The sequence below is a fragment of the Nelumbo nucifera genome, chromosome 3 (assembly GCF_055504915.1).
Source record: "Nelumbo nucifera cultivar China Antique chromosome 3, China Antique-T2T, whole genome shotgun sequence".
NCBI lineage: Eukaryota > Viridiplantae > Streptophyta > Magnoliopsida > Proteales > Nelumbonaceae > Nelumbo > Nelumbo nucifera.
In genome coordinates, this window is record NC_142651.1 from 93,550,332 (window position 1) to 93,564,927 (window position 14,596).

General features: G+C 36.5%; 1 pseudogene across 1 annotated transcript in view; it reads left to right on the plus strand.

Moving 5' to 3' along the window:
- LOC104589778 (putative LRR receptor-like serine/threonine-protein kinase At1g53440) overlaps nucleotides 1-13,973 on the plus strand; it is a 32,810-nt pseudogene extending 18,837 nt beyond the window's left edge. The window contains exons 12-24 of the transcript XR_016084201.1: nucleotides 1,538-1,609; nucleotides 1,757-1,822; nucleotides 2,022-2,087; nucleotides 2,173-2,211; nucleotides 2,298-2,347; nucleotides 2,474-2,840; nucleotides 2,975-3,170; nucleotides 3,252-3,386; nucleotides 9,475-9,593; nucleotides 9,764-9,974; nucleotides 10,094-10,330; nucleotides 11,303-11,453; nucleotides 13,274-13,973. The product of XR_016084201.1 is annotated as a putative LRR receptor-like serine/threonine-protein kinase At1g53440 (transcript). The remainder of the gene's footprint in view (nucleotides 1-1,537; nucleotides 1,610-1,756; nucleotides 1,823-2,021; nucleotides 2,088-2,172; nucleotides 2,212-2,297; nucleotides 2,348-2,473; nucleotides 2,841-2,974; nucleotides 3,171-3,251; nucleotides 3,387-9,474; nucleotides 9,594-9,763; nucleotides 9,975-10,093; nucleotides 10,331-11,302; nucleotides 11,454-13,273) is intronic.
- The last annotated feature ends 623 nt before the right edge of the window (nucleotides 13,974-14,596 follow it).

The following is a 14,596-nucleotide window of genomic DNA, read 5'->3' on the forward strand; positions in this document are numbered from 1 at the left end:
ATGCTAAGTCTGCTGACTGCTCAGGATTCACAAAGTGATGAATTCAATCAAGGTCAATTATTTTGATATTCTTGATTTGAATGAATTTGTAATAGGAAAATAACTTTCAAGATTGGTAGTTTGGTATAGGCAAGATCGAAGTCTGTCGAGACTTTTTGAACTTTGGAGTGTTGGGTTGGCTGAGTGAAGTTTAGGGCCAAATCCAGGCCTAATTTTAAGAGTCATCCAACCAATCTGAGTCTAGTTGAATCCAAGGTAAATCCTGAGCGTACCCCAAGCTAAAGCCTACGACAACTAGGCCCAGGCTTCAGTTTGGTCGAGCCTAAGCAGGTTTGTCAAATTTGAGGGTTTTCTTATTCATGATTTCCTACTTTATATTTGTATTACTCTATAATCCAATTTAGAATGGATAATAAACAAAAAATCCATGGAAATGTTTTTAGTTACATACTTATGCATGAAGTACATACTTTGTATGTGAGGGGGCAGGGGAATGGGTATTGTATATACATAGTGTAAATACATATTGTATAAATGCATTTACATATTTTTGTTGATACATAGGGTATATATATAAGGTCAGGTGGGCTTGGGTTGTGTTAGGCCAGTCTTGGGCCATCCTATGCCCCAAACCCAATCCAACCCAAGCTGAATGAAGGCTTGAAATTCCATGCCTAGGCCCAGTCTGAAGCTTGAGAATCCAAGTCCAATCCTGCAAGAGCTTGGATTTGGTCTGGCTAGGTTCAGGTGGGGCCTTTCCAAATGAATCCTACGTTTAATAACTTTCAAGGTTTAGGGAAAACCTTGAAGCTATTGAATGGTTCACTTGACACTTGGGCAAGAATTGAGCCTATTGTGATGGCTTTCAGCACAATCAAGGTTAGGTTTGCAATCCCAATATCCAAGTCATGGTTTTTTGGTTTTATTTGTCTATATCTAGTAATCCATCTATCCAGATTATTTAATGAACTGTTAAATGTTATTGGTATTGCCCCATGCCTGATATCCATGTGCAAATTGAACTTAACTTCTTAAAAGAAATCATCACATGGAAGAATCTATTTCATAGAAAAGGAAATTCGTTGAAGTATATTTGTTGAAGTCAATAATTTTCTGAAGACAAGATCTAGGAGGTGTTGCCTAACAGATTTAACTATGGAAGTAATAACCATTATCTTTCTGCACCCAGTTAGTATTTTTTTTCACCTTGGGATTTGCAAAGCATAAAATGGTTGCACCCCAAGGCTTTGGTATTCCTATGATGCAGGCCCAACAAAGACATTTTTTATGGGATTCCAATATTCCATTACCAGCAGATTTTAAATAACAGCTGGTACTACAGCCTACATCTGCCTTTTTTCCCTTTTATTATGGAATTTCCTTGCAACTTATTTCACTAGATACTGAATGTACTTATGGTACTTCATTGCAATGTTTTATAACCTCTGTGTATGAAGTGCACTATGAACTCACTGTTTATTGAATTAATGAGACATTTCATTTTTGTATTGTTTTTGTTCTAACTTGTTTGTTTCAGAGACTTGTCCTTCAATAGATTGACTGGTGAAATTCCTACACAATTTCAGGGTTTGTCAAGCCTACAATACCTGTATGTAAATTCTCTGTATAAAAGAAAAATTGATTTTCTTAATTTTCTTTCTTCTTTTGTTTGTTTAATTTATCTGTTGGTTATTGGATTTCCTTCATGATAGACTGTTTTGACACAAGGTAGACACAATCTTGTATATGGATGTAGGTATCTCACTAACAACTCACTAACTGGATTAGTGCCACCTTGGATCATGGTCAGGAATAAAATTATGTATGTACATATTATGAAAAGATTCAAATCTTACTATGTTTTCCATGCAATATTTCTATCTGTACTTGTTTCTTATTTCCCATATATGGCTTTTATTTTCTAACTAGTGTCCCTCTGGCTATTTCCTGCTGATTCCCTGTGCAATCTTCTCTTCCCCCAAAAATTCATTGCCATGATACCTGATAGATCTGTCTTGCAGAGACATTTCTTACAATAATTTTACTGTATACGCTACACAGCCCAGCTGTGAGAACCAACATCTAGTGTAAGTAGCTATCTGGATTTAATATACATTCTATTGTTACACCATTCCTTTTATGTGTAACCTCTCTTTTCATGTTGTTCGACAGGAAAGCAATTTCCAATTATTCATCTACTTGGAACAACTTGTAAGTTATTAGTTTATTTGAAGTGTATTTAATTCACTCAAGGGACATGTTCAGGAACTAAATGAATCTAAAATCTTTTATTGTAGAATCAATTGGTGCTTGAAGAAGGACCTGCCCTGCACTAGCACGCCCAAATGTTAAGTAGCTTTTTCTTTCTATTAGATCATTAAGTTTTCAAACCTTGGGTGTTGAAATTAGCAATGCTACCAAGTAATTATTATTTTGTCGGCGGGATTATATATTTTTCATCTTGCATACACAGATCATTCACTGTTCATTAATTGTGGTGGCCAATTATTGGAATTTAATGGGGAAAAATATGAAGTTGACTCGGAACAAATGGGTCCATCAGACTTCCGCCAATATGGTGAAAGATGGGCATGTAGCACTACAGGAGACTACCTGTACAACGACAAAGCTAAATTCACTGCCCAAGCAAATCCTCTGCTGAACATGAGTAGTTCATCAATATACAGCACAGCTCGCCTTTCCCCTCTATCACTCTGGTACTATGGGCTCTGCTTACGTAAAGGAAATTAAAAGTGAAGCTCCATTTTGCTGAAATTATGTATACAGAAGACCAGACATTTAACAGCGTTGGTGAGCGCAGATTTGACATATCAATTCATGTGAGTAATTGGAAGGCTGCCACAGCTAACTACTTGTTTCATTTTTCAGTGGTGATAGTCCACTGATAATTAATCATTTCAGAGAATTTAGTTCCATCTAGATTAATTTTTTTGGGACTTTTTGCTTAATCTAGGGTGAAATACGATTGAAGGACTTTAACATTGCCAAAGAGGCTAATGGCACTGGTAAAAGCATCATTAGGGAATTTGATGTCTTTGTTAATGGAAGCACATTGGAGATTCACTTGTATTGGTCAGGAAAGGGGACTACTTTTGTCCCAGAAAGAGGTGTATATGGACCCCTTATATCAGCTATTGGAGTGACACCTAGTAAGTTCATCTAGATATTTGCTGACCTGGCCCCTTCCCACTCTCAACGGCTTCATAATAAGAATCACTTTCATGCTGTAGATTTTGACCCTGATACTGGGCTATCTGTTGGAGCTGTTTTTGGCATCATAGCTGCGGGGTGCATGGTTATTGTATTGATGTTGGTATTCCTTTGGATGAAAGGTTACCTGAGAGGAAAGGGCCCTGAGGACAAAGGTGAGAGAAATAAATTAAACATAATGCTTTTCATCTTTTCATTATCAAAATACATTCTATGCAATACTACAGTTCTCCTTGGCCATTACTTCTAGTTCTTTTTTTGGCAAAAGGTGCAATGTGGTTTTTGTTTACTGCAAAAATAAACAAAAAATGAGCCTATCGAGATTACTGATGTGCTCTTCTTCAAACTTCTCACATGGAGAAATAAGTCTTTTTATATAATATATCTTTGAACTTAGAAATGAAAAACAAATTCCTTATTGAAATTGCAATGGAGATCATTTGTTGATTGGTTAATTCATTCATTCATTCTGAAAGAGAGAGAGAGAGAGAGAGAGAGAGAGAGATGTCGATTTGTGCAATATAAGACTCATTATCAAGGTTTTAAAAGGCTAAAGGTGGAGGCAATGTGGTTGGGTACCAAAGAGTGAGCTTTAACCCCTAAAGTGTCTCTCTCTCTCTATCTGTCTTTATATATGTGTGTGTGTGTGTATGTATGTGTTGAGTTGGGACGATTTCTAGTTATTGGGCCAGTTGTTTAGTTCTTATTTTAAGTTGTTAAGTTAGAAAGTTGTTGGGCTTTAGGCCCATTAGCTTATGTTTTTAAGTTGTGACTGTTCAGCTACTTTAGTAGCCGCCCTACTAAGGGCATTCTTGTAATCTTTCATTCTTTTAAGTTAAGTATAAAATATAATGAGGGGCTGGCTGCCAGAACTAATTCAATTCTGGTTAACATCCCACTCTTTCTTTCTTCTCTTTTCTTCTCTACTGCTGAAACTCTTCATCTTCTTCTTCTTTCTCTTCACAAGGAATTCATCCTGTTTTACAAACAATGATTTCTACTTGGTATCAGAGTAAGGCTGAAGGTTCCTTGAGCTGTTTTTTGATGCAGCCCTAAATCGGTCAACTGTATAGTGATTTAAGAGGCTAATCAAAGATCTCAGGTAAGCCCAATTTTTGGATTTTTTGGTGAATCTGTTTTGCCCTATAGCTGGTCTAGGGTTTCTCATCAAAATCAAGAAAAACTAGAGAAAGGAGGAGAGTCCTATTTCGATTGGAGTCTTTAATTTTGACCTAGGAAGTGGCACCCTAATTTTTTGGGGTTCCTTGGAGTTTTCTGTAGGGGGTGGTTCAAGTCCTACCTGATCAGGAGGTTTTTGGAGAGAGCGGCTGCCTCTTCTCTCGTCTTGCGGAAAAGGAATCTTTTGTGGGAGGACCATCTAGGGCACCAGAAGGATGTCATTGGTTCCAAAAGTGTTTCATTTGATCTTCTTGCATATTACAGTAATTTTCTTTGCACCTTTTGAGAAGTATGGAGGGTCACGGAGTTGAAAACAAGCCTAGGAGTGAAATAGGACCAGTAGGAGGAGGTGCTGGAGACTTTTTCGGGGTTGGGTCCATTACTATAGTTAAGTTGGATGGTTCGAATTGCTTAGAATGGTCATAATCTGCAAAGATGGCCATTGGTGCTCATGGGAAGTTAGGGTATATCACTGGTGAAGAAGTGAAACCCGAAACTAACAACTCCCGGTGGGTATAGGAGAACTATATGGTGATGACTTGGCTATGTAATTCCATGCTACCCCATATAAGTAAAAACTTTTTGTGTGCAAATATAGCTAAGGAAATATGGGATGGGGTTGTAGAAACCTATTCACAGAGAGAGAATATTGCTAGGACTTATCAATTGAGAAATCTGATAAATGCTACAAGGTAGGGAGATAAACCTATTGCAGTTTACTTTTTAGTCCTTAAAACCCTATGGTAGGAGATTGACCATTTAGAGACATTTGCTTGGGAAACCACTAAGGATGCAACTGCCTACCAGAAGTACCTAGAGAGGTGTAGGGTGTTTGAATTTCTTGCTGGCCTTAATCCCGAGTATGATATTGCAAGACAGCACATTCTTTTCAGGGATAGTGTTACTCTTTCCCAGGCATATGCCTTTGTGTCAGGCAAAGAGAGCAGGAGAAATGTGATGATGAAAAATTCTGGGTTTCATCAATCAGCCATGGTTAACACTCTAAGACCTAAACAAGGTGGAGACCGGGGTGGCAGTGAAATCAAGAAGGAAGACAAAAATGATTTGATCTGTGACTACTATAAGAAGCCTAAACACACAAGAGATACTTGTTGGAAGCTTCATCCACGTCTTGTGTCGAATAAACTCAAAAATAAGAAGGGAAATGCTCACATGGCAGTCACTGGATACATTCCTGCCCCTCCTACTACAGCTGCTCTGGAGTCTGTTGCAGCAGCTACAGTAAGGGACGAACTTGAGAGGTATGGACAGTTTCTGAACCAGCGGGATACAGCTAGTTCTAGTTCAGCAATAGGTGGACAACAAGGTACAGGTGGTTCTGGTGGAGTACACTCTACTTCCTTTGCTCACACAGGTAGTTCACATGCCACTACAAATTATGTTTCTACTTCAGGTAAGGAGGGACCTCCTTGGATTATAGATTCTGGAGCCTCAGAGCACATGACCCATAGTTCCACTATTTTTTCCTCTTATCAGTTCTGTTCTGGCAGAGACAGGGTCTCCACAGCTAATGGATCTCATGTTCCCATTGCTGGGAAGGGGTTTGTCAAGATTAGTGATTCCATTTCCCTTCCCTTTGTCCTTCATGTTCCCAGGTTGAGCACTAATTTGTTATCTATTAATAGTTTGATTAAGAACCTGAACTATTCAGTAATTTTTCTCTTGGTCATTGTATCTTACAGGATTTGGATTCAAAGAGGACGATTGAGAGTGGTCATGAAGTGAATGGAATCTACCTCTTGGATGTCCTTCCTCCTCATCAGAGTCGGGGTCTGTGAGTCAAATTATGCTTTAGCATAATCATTTGGGTCATTTGCCTTTTTCTTCTTTGAGTCTTTTGTTTCCAAAGCTATTTGAGTCTATTAGTTTGTCAAGTCTAGAGTGTGAAGGTTGTCAACTTGGAAAGCATTATAGACATTCCTTTAAAGCTAGTAACAAAAGATGTTCTTCTTCTTTTGATGCTATTCATTCTGATGTGTGGGGACCTTATCATGTTCCTTCTATGGGTTGTCATTGATATTTTCTTTTATTTGTGGATGATTTCTCTCGATTTTCTTGGGTTTACTTGATGAGGTCCCAAGATGATGTACCATCCTTCGTAAGGCAATTTCATCAGATGGTACTAACACAGTTTGGAACACGAATAAAGGTGTTCAAATCAGATAATGCCAGGGAATATTTTGAAAAGCACCTTGCTTCATATCTGTTAGAGTATGTTGTTGTCCATCAGAGCAGCTGCTCCTACAGTTCACAGCAGAATGGTGTTGCAAAAGGGAAGAATAGACACATTGTTGAGATTGCAAGAAGCATGATGATCACATCTACAGTTCTAGTTCAGTTTTGGGGTGATGCAATTCTCACAACAGTATATTTGATCAATAGGGTGCCCACTCGTATACTTAAATTTAGCACCCCATTCAGTCTCCTTTTTCCTGAGGAGGAGATGTTTCATATTCCTCTGAAGGTGTTTGGGTGTGTCTGCTTTGCACACATCCTTGGTCCTCACTGCTCGAAACTTGACCAAAAGGCAAAGAAGTGTGTCTTCCTTGGATATGCAGAAAATAAAAAAGGGTACTACTGCTATGATCCAGTCTCTGAGAGTCGGTATGTTACTATGGATGACTTTCTTTGAGTCCACATACTTTTTCTCAAAGAATCCTTCTCAGGGGGAGTGTTTTGGGGAAGTGAGTGAACACTCTATTCCTCTTCCAGTTTCAGTCCTTGAGTCCACTCCTATGCCTGACCCTCCTGTGTCACCTACCTTACCACCTCCCTTGCGTCCTGCTTCTCAGCATTACTCATGATAGAGACTTTATAGGGAGGTTGATTCCACTGCACTAGAACTCACATCACTTCCTTTCGATTCGTTGGAAACTCCAGATTCAGCTGACACGGATTCAGGTATTCCTCTTGATACCTCTACTGTTTCAGTTTCCATTGATTCTACTAATCCTGTTACAAATAACCTGGACCTTCCTTTTTCCCTCAAAAAAGGGAAGAGAAAGTGTACTACTCATTGTATTTCACAGTACTTATCCTACAATGGACTTTCTCCTTCCTATCGTGCTTTTCTTTCCTCTCTTGATTCTATGTCTATACCCAAGGGTGTCAGTGAGGCTCTCTCCAAGCCTGAGTGGAAGACAACTATGTAGGAAGAGATGGAAGCTTTAATTAAGAATTAGACATGGAAGATTGTGTACCTACTAGAGGGCAAGGAGACTGTTGGATGCAGATGGGTTTACACAATAAAATATAAGGCAGATGGAAGTATAGAAAGGTACAAGGTCAAACTTGTTGCAAAAGGGTACACACAGACCTATGGCATTGATTACCTAGAGAACTTTGCACCAGTTGCAAAGATGACCTCTGTTCGAATACTTCTTACTCTTGTTGCCACATACTCTTGGCCCTTGTTTCAACTTGATGTGAAAAATGCTTTCCTAAATGGGGATCTACAAGAGGAAGTGTATATGGACCTTCCTGCTGGCTTCTACAGTGATGCTAAAAAGGGAAAGGTATGCAGACTTAAGAAGTCACTTTATGGCTTAGAACAATCTCCTAGAGCATGGTTTGGTAGGTTCACGAAGACCTTGGTTGTTTTTGGCTACACTCAAACTTAATCTGATCATACCTTGTTTGTGAAGCGAAGGGGATCCTTGGTGTCAGTCTTAATTGTTTATGTGGATGATATTATTGTCACAAGGAATGACCTAAGTGAAATTGATTGTCTAAAGAAGAATCTACACAAAGAATTTGAAATTAAGGATCTTGGAGAACTTAGATACTTCTTAGGCATTGAAGTTGCAAGATCAAAACATGGAATTTTTATCTCTTGGAGGAAGTATGTCTTGGATCTTCTTCAAGAAATAGGAAAGCTTGGAACAAAGGCAATCAATACTCATATTGATCAGAATCATAGAATCAATGCATCAGAAGGTGAGCCAGTAAAGGACATTGGGAGATATCAGAGACTTGTGGGGCAGTTGCTATACTTGTGTATGACAAGACCAAACATTTCTTATGCAGTAAGTGTGGTAAGTCAATACATGCATGCTCCATGAGTCCGACATTGGGAGGCTATTGATAGGACACCCGGGCAGAGGCATATTTTTTGCTAATCATGGACAGTTGAAACTAGAGGCTTATACAGATGTAGATTGGGCAGGATGCCTTGATGACAGGAGATCTACTTTAGGAGTATGCACCTTGTTGGGGGTAACCTTGTCTTATGGAATAGTAAGAAACAGACAGTGGTGGCAAGATCAAGTGCTGAAGCTGAATATAGAATCATGGCACATGGAGTTTCAGAACTTCTCTGGATCTGTTCCCTATTGGGAGAAATTGGAGTATAGGCAGAAGAACCTATGATGTTGTACTGTGATAACCAAGCAACAATCAACATTGCCCATAACCCAGTAGGAAAGTTTGTCTCCCATACATTGCTTCTGATATGCAGCTTGCTGATGTTCTCACAAAAGGTGTTGCAAGGAACAAGCTGCAGCATGATCTATGCAAGTTAGGAATGTGTGACATTTACTCCCAACTTGAGGGGGAGTGTTGAGTTAGGCTGATTTCTAGTTATTGGGCCCAGTTGTTTAGTTCTTATTTTAAGTTGTTGGGATTTAGGCCCATTAGCTTATGTTTTTAAGTTGTGACTGTTCAGCTACTTTAGTAGCCACCCTACTAAGGGCATTCTTGTAATCTTTCATTCTTTTAAGTTAAGTATAAAATATAATGAGGGGTTGGCTGCTAGAACTAATTCAATTCTGGTTAACATCCCACTCTTTATTTCTTCTCTTTTCTTCTCTACTACTGAAACTCTTCATCTTCTTCTTCTTTCTCTTCGTAAGGAACTCATCCTGATTTACAAACAGTGATTTCTACTGTATGTATGCATTCACACACACACACACACACACACACACAATATGGGCCATAGAAGATTGAAAAGGAAATAAAATACATTCTTTTTCTGAAGGTATATCAGTAATTGTTCATGAAGTTATATTTTAACTTGTAAAAGAATTATCACTGATTTTGCAGAACTTAGCTACCTTAAGTTACAGAAAGGTTATTTCAGTTTAAAACGAATCAAAGCTGCAACTGGGAATTTTGACAATGCAAATAAGATAGGTGAAGGTGGCTTTGGGCCAGTTTACAAGGTAATTCTGAATTGGGAGTTTTTATCTCAAAATCCTTCATCAATTAGCTTGTCTTGTTCATAGGGTTGATTTGTCTTGCAGCCTTGATGTCTAGTCATTTTTCTTCCACATGTTTCATGTGCTTATCTTTCTGCACAATCATTATTCAGAATTTATCTTTGTGACCCTAGGGGGTACTGTCAGATGGTACTGTAATTGCTGTCAAGCAGCTCTCCTCTACGTCAAAGCAAGGGAACCGTGAATTCATAAATGAGATAGGCATGATATCTGCTGTACAACACCCAAACCTCGTGAAGCTTTATGGATGTTGTGTTGAAGGAAACCAGCTATTACTGATATATGAATACATGGAAAATAATAGTCTTGCACGTGCTCTATTTGGTAAATCTCTTTGACCTTATTTTATCCATTAGAAGTGATTCCTCTCTGCCACTATAATAGTAGTTTCCAGTTAGTCCAGAAAAAAAGTTAAATGTTGATAATAATTGGTTTATATGTAGGAAAAGAGAAACATCAACTGAACTTAGACTGGCCAACGAGGTGTAACATTTGCTTGGGATAGCAAGGGGTCTAGCTTATATGCATGAAGAGTCAAGGCTGAAGATTGTCCACAGAGACATAAAAGCAACAAATGTGCTTCTTGATAGGGATCTTAATGCCAAAATATCTGACTTTGGCTTAGCTAAACTTGATGAAGAGGAAAACACTCATATCAGCACCCGAGTAGCTGGAACTGTGTGAGTAGACTTTATTCCCTATTTATTTCTTCTCAGCATGTGATTGGATTTGGAATTAAAAAAAAATACTAAAATCCTCTATATAGAGTAATAAATAATTACATTGATCATCATCCAGGTCTTTCCATACTGCTTGAAGTATACAAAATGATGTCTGCCATTTGACATTAGCTGAAGTCTTCATTTTAAGCATACATGCCATAGCATGAGCTTGATGCATAAAATCAGGATCCTTGGGAATTATGTGGAAAAGGGCTTCTGCCCAGATATAAACCTGATGTAACCTTCCTACAAGCAGGTTTCAAACAGGCAATGCAAGAGCGGTTGAGAAATAAAGAGGACACATACCAATTGTGAAGGAAAAAGATGCCCTTTATAATAATAGAAGTTGATCTTTTTTTTTTGGTCAAATAAAAAGAAGTTACATATTTTAAAATTGTGAACCTAATGGAGATAGACAATTGTTAGAAGCAGAGGTCACCTTGGCTGTTTGGAAAAAACAGCCTGGGCTGTCTTGGGAGCCTCTACACATGACACCTTAGCTAACTCAGGTATTTATTTGTCTTTTCAACTGAAAAAAAAAATAGTGTAAATACTATTTTACCCAGTCATTATGAGACATCATTCACAGCAGTCTCACAAAACAGTTCAGGCTGTTATCTACAAACAGCGCAAGTTTTTCCATTAGAAGTTATCTATTACAAGTTGAAGGGGCTAGAAAAGAAAGGGGCAGATTGAAAGGACTTGGGTGGAAGTACTAAGAAATGATTTAAGCACCTATAATTTGACAATAGGCAACTGTGAGAGAATATAGTAAAAAAATAATGCTAATCCCATCAATAGTCCATTCGTTAAATGATTTCATTACATCATTTCTAGCATAGTTCCATTTTTATATGGCATATGCATTTGTTTTTTTATCATCAAAATTATATACTTAACATATTTTCCTGTTCTTTTTTCCCTCTGTAGAGGATATATGGCTCCTGAATATGCAATGAGGGGTTATTTGACTGACAAGGCAGATGTTTACAGCTTTGGAGTAGTCTTGTTAGAGATTGTCAGTGGAAAAAGTAACACAAGTTTTCTGCCACAGGAGGATTTTATTCAACTTCTTGATTGGGTAAGCCAGGCATTGTTTCTGTTCATTTGTATCATAAAGCACTCTATCATTTCCACTCAAAACCTGCTTTTTTTATTGGTTTCATGGGGCTATAGAATGGGGGGTCCACTCCTGACTTGGTGAAGGCGGGATTTGATCCTAAGTTGGTTGGTTCAAAAAATTGCTAACTACCATCATTTTTTAAGAGAAGTGCTAGTAGGGCCCCATGTGATGCACAGGAAAAGCCACTATCCAATACGATGATAGAGGGAATTAAAATTGAAGCAAAAGAGCAATCTAAGTTGTGTTTTTGTTCATAGAAATTGAAACAAAAGGAGCCTTGTGACATTTCCAATTAGGTTGTACTAGTTCAAGCCCAATCCAACTATTACTTTTTTTGGTCAGATGAGCTTTGTTAATTATTATTAATTATTAATAAAGTTAAAAATTTTATTAATATTTTGAAACTTATTAAATTTTAAGATTTGAATTTATATTTACTAATTAATTAATTTTATATTTTATTAATATAATTTTTAATCAAATTTATTTGAAATATTTTAAGTTACTTTAAATTTACCCAATTTATAATTAGTTAGAATTTTTATAATTTTATTAAGTGGATTTTATTAATGTAATATGTGCAAAAGACATGTTTTAACTTACATGTCATTGTGTAGTCTCATGAATCCAAACATAGGAAAAAAAAAGAAACTTATTTTTATTAATTATTTTGTTAATTATTATTAATGATAATTATTTGAGTAATAATTTCAACAATAATATCAATAAATAAATAAATTCAACTGAATAAATTAATTTTAAAAAGTATATGTATTTATAAATAATTAGTTACTAAAAATATCAAAATAAATTGATTTTCTATTTATTTTAATTAACCTATTCATTTAATGTTTGGGAAGTTTCCACCTTTGTTATGGTAGTGAAATGGGATGTAGGGCGATGTGGCTAAAGGCTAAGAGCCCAATGATGTGGCAAAATGAAGGGCCTTGGTAGGGTGAAGGCAAACATGTACTGAACCAGATTTGTTCTGTTTAGTTTTCTTTAATTTAAAATTAAATTTAAATTTAGTTTAAATTAATAACTTTTTTACTTTTATTAAGTTTTATTTTTTTAATAAATTGTTATTAATGAATAATTTAAATTATGATTTTATTTTATGCTAAGTTTATTATTGTTTAAAATTTTTAATAATGTTATATCTTTCTATTACAAATTAAGTATAATATTAATGTAATTAAATTTAACAAATATTATTGTTAAAATTAGAAAGTAATATCCCATTTTTAATTTTCTATTATGTTAATCATTTTTAAATTGAAAATAACTTTTTTACTTTATAATGTTAATCTATTATTTATAATTATAATAATATTTTTAATTAATTATTAAACTTTATTACTTTAGTTTTATTATTTGTCTTCTTGTATTATTTATTTTTTCTCTTATTAGAGAGATTTTAAGTAGATTTTTATGTGAAAAGGAGAGTTTCTCATTGGTTGTTTCAAAAATGATATGGAATAAAAAAAATAAAAAAAGGACAAACCTTTTGTAATTAGCTGGTTATTTAAACTTTTTCTTTTTAAATGGTCTAACATTCCAAAAGAAGTTTTATGTCTTCCTAGTCTCGCAACCTAGCTTGTACTGTTCTTAAATACTCCTAAGAGGGAATTTCACCTCACGCACAAGTCATCTTTCTTGAACTAGTCGGGCAAATGACTGTAGTGTCATCAGTATTGATAGTGTGATGATTGAAAAGTTTTGATAAGACAAATATAAACGTGGTTTGACTGTTAATCTTTGCTCTCATGGAATTGCAGGCTTATCTTTTACAAGGGCAGGGAAATCTCCTGAAGCTTGTTGATCCTGTCCTCGAATCAAACTATTCTGAAGAAGAAGCATTGAGGATGCTGAACTTGGCTCTCTTATGCACCAATCCATCTCCTTCTCTCAGGCCAACTATGTCTAGTGTGGTGAGTATTCTCGAAGGCAAAATGCCAGTACAAGCGCCACGAATGAAACCAAGCTCACCAAATGAACGGATGAGGTTTAAGGCTTTTGAGAAGCTCTCACGCGATAGCCAATCAAACGCCTCAAGCACATCTCAAGAAAGTCAGGTCCAAAAGAGCACATTGACGTTGGATTCCTCTACGTCTCTCCATGACTGAGAAGATTGTAAAGACTATTAACAACGATATATGTGCTGGTTGGCTTGTGGAATCAAATCCCACAATCAGCAGTTTGGGGAAAAAGGGGTCAAGGGGAATGGGGAAGTTATTAATGGTGAATAGCACCGAATACCAAGAAAAAAAAAACAATGAGAACAAGAATTAGCTGAATGTGATGGCTATTCATTGGGCTGTGGAACCAATGATAATGTTCCACACCAGTAATAAAATATATGGAATCTGCATTTTTACTGGGGTGGAACATTATCATTGTGAATTTGTCCACTTGTCCACTTGTAAAAATGTAACTTGTTTATTCATGAAGAGTTGAACCCAAAGTGGAATTCGACCATTTGGAAGGTTAATTGTCTACCAAAATTGAAAACTTTTCTCTATCTCCTGCATAATAAAAAACTCCCAACAAAATTGCTTTTGCAAAATAGAAGTTTAAGTGTAGATGGAAAATGTAATTTTTGTGGAGATAATGAGGATGTTGAACATATTTTTAAAAATTGTACAGTTGTTAAACAAATTTGGGATGCAACAAATCCCATTTTGGAGGGTCCTTCAGGATTTAATCCTTCATTGGAAGATTGGTGGCTTAAAATTGGAAAGAAAAATTCAAATGGAGGAAACAATGAAAGAGAAAAGTGTGCATTCTTATTATGGTACATCTGGAAAAATAGAAACAAAAAATCCTTTAATAATGCATCAACCCCTATTCAAGTGGTGATTGAAAGAGCTCTATCAGCCCTTTCGGAATACTATGAAACCAATTTGAAGACTAATGGGGTGGATTCTCATAAGTCGTGCAAATATGTTGTGTGGCAAACTCCAAAAATTGGTACTATCAAAATTAACTTCGATGCGTCCTAGCTAAACAATGGGTTGTGCTCAGTTGCAGCCATAGCTAGGAACTTGATGGGTGAGGTGGTAGATTACAAGCCTTACCACTTACGTTCTACGACAATCAAC